The sequence below is a fragment of the Elephantulus edwardii genome, unplaced genomic scaffold (assembly GCF_000299155.1).
Source record: "Elephantulus edwardii isolate Elephantulus edwardi_28Jun2011 unplaced genomic scaffold, EleEdw1.0 scaffold00055, whole genome shotgun sequence".
Classification (NCBI taxonomy): domain Eukaryota; kingdom Metazoa; phylum Chordata; class Mammalia; order Macroscelidea; family Macroscelididae; genus Elephantulus; species Elephantulus edwardii.
Genome location: NW_006399805.1, coordinates 11,596,307 through 11,598,395, shown reverse-complemented (window position 1 = coordinate 11,598,395; position 2,089 = coordinate 11,596,307).

The following is a 2,089-nucleotide window of genomic DNA, read 5'->3' as shown; positions in this document are numbered from 1 at the left end:
CATTCTTCTGGTATTCCCTGCTTTCAGCCAAGATCCATCTAACATCAGCAACGATATCCCTAGTACCACGACCCCTTCTAAACCCAGCCTGCACTTCCGGCAGTTTTCTGCTGATGTGCTGTTCTAATCGTTTTTTTCTAACTTTAAATCCTTCAAGAGAGAAAGGCAATCCCTTCCTTAATATGCACTGATTTTCCTTGTCTCTCTTTCCTCTTCGCTCCTCTCCTTCACCTCAGGCTCCTCTCCTTCACCTCAGGTTCCTCTCTTTTTGTCTTGGGCTCCTCTCTTTTTGTCTTGGGCTCCTCTCTTTTTTTTCTTGGGCTCCTCTCTTTTTGTCTTGGGCTCCTCTCCTTCACCTTGGGCTCCTCTCCTTCTCCTCATGCTCCTCTCCTTCACCTAGGGTACCTCTCATTTTTCTTGGGCTCCTCTCTTTTGTCTTGGGCTCCTCTCCTTCACCTCGGGCTCCTCTCCTTCTTCATCTTGGACACCTCTTCTTTGGGATGCAGAGATAGTCCTGCCCCCTTATGCTCCAGCTCTCATCATTCTACTCAGGGTGACCCAGGATGAGTCCTCCAGCTGGTGAGGATTGAAATCTCCTCAGTGTGTATATTGATGCCTGCTTTTCCAATATGCTAGGATCCTTGCCAATATGTGTTTAATATCCACCGTCTTCTGCAGCTCAACTGCAAACACTTGATAGACATCTGGATAGATATTTAGTTACTCCTTAAAAGAGACTCACCTGCAGCTCCCAAGAGAGCGAGGAAGATGAAGGCCTTCATGGTTGCTCAGAGGATCAGGGCCAAGGAATAGACCAAGATGGTCTACCCTACCGGTATTTATACCTCTAGATCAGTCATTAAAATCTATGGCCATGGGAACCAGAAAGGTGATTCCATTGGAAATTCACAAGTCCAAATTTAGAATTCAAATATGTTCCAGGTGGGAAATTATTCAGTATATGTGATCATCAGCCCTTGTCCAACTTTCCACAAGGTGATGGGAATGGAAGTAATCAGCTCACCTGGTGGAACTTGTCCACCACCAGAGCAAGGAAGGCAGAAGACGGTCACAGGACACAGCTACAGGTGTCCTGATTCTCAGGCAAATCTTGGTTACTTGGTTCTCCTGACCATGACCTTCTATCTGAAGCACTATGTTGAACTCTATACATTCTTGATATTTAACACTATTTGACACTTTTGATATTTTGTCTTGTGCTAACACTGGTGTTATGATCTTTTTGTTACTTGCAGAATCAACTTGCTCCTCTGAGAAAAGAAAAACTGCCCTCAATTGAACTGTAACAGATAAATGAGGAAAGTAAAATAGTGACAATAAATTGCATTTCTCTGGAGCTTAATACATGTCAGAGAGGTTCTAAGCCATTGTTTCTAATACAAATACTATATTTATAGTGTTTTTATTACATTCATGTTGTGATGTGAGTGAACATTTACAGAACATTTTGGTTTTCCACTACTCAATTAGTACACATTGTATTTCTTTTTTTTTATGGAGTATGCTAATTTTTTTAAAATTTCCATTCATTCATTCATTCATTGTTGCACTTTTCTCCCTCCCCACCCCTCCGTACCACTTGCTCTTCCCTTTGAAAAGTAAAAGAAAAATTATTTCATTTTTATATAATCCCTCCCCCCAATTCCACTCCACTATGCAGCCTTCAATCTGGACTCCTGTCATGACAATAATACCTAATCATATATCCCTTTAAAACAGTTATCCCCCTCATCTGTTTCAATGCAGTATACATTATTTATCCCATCTTTCTCAGTCTCCCTGCAACCTCGATGTCAGTCCTGTTTTACAACCGTGGGATTATGCAGTATTTGTCCTTTTGTGACTGAGATATTTCACTTAGCATAATGTCCTCCAGAGTCACCCATTTTGTATATTTCATGAGTTCTTTAGTTTTAGCAGCGTAGTATTCCATTGTGTGAATATACCACAGCTTCTCTATCTAATCATTTGTTGATGGGCACTTGGGTTGTTTCCAACTCTTTGTTATTGTGAATAAAGCTGCAGTAAACATGGCTGTGCAGTTGTAGTTGTTATGTGCCATCGAGTC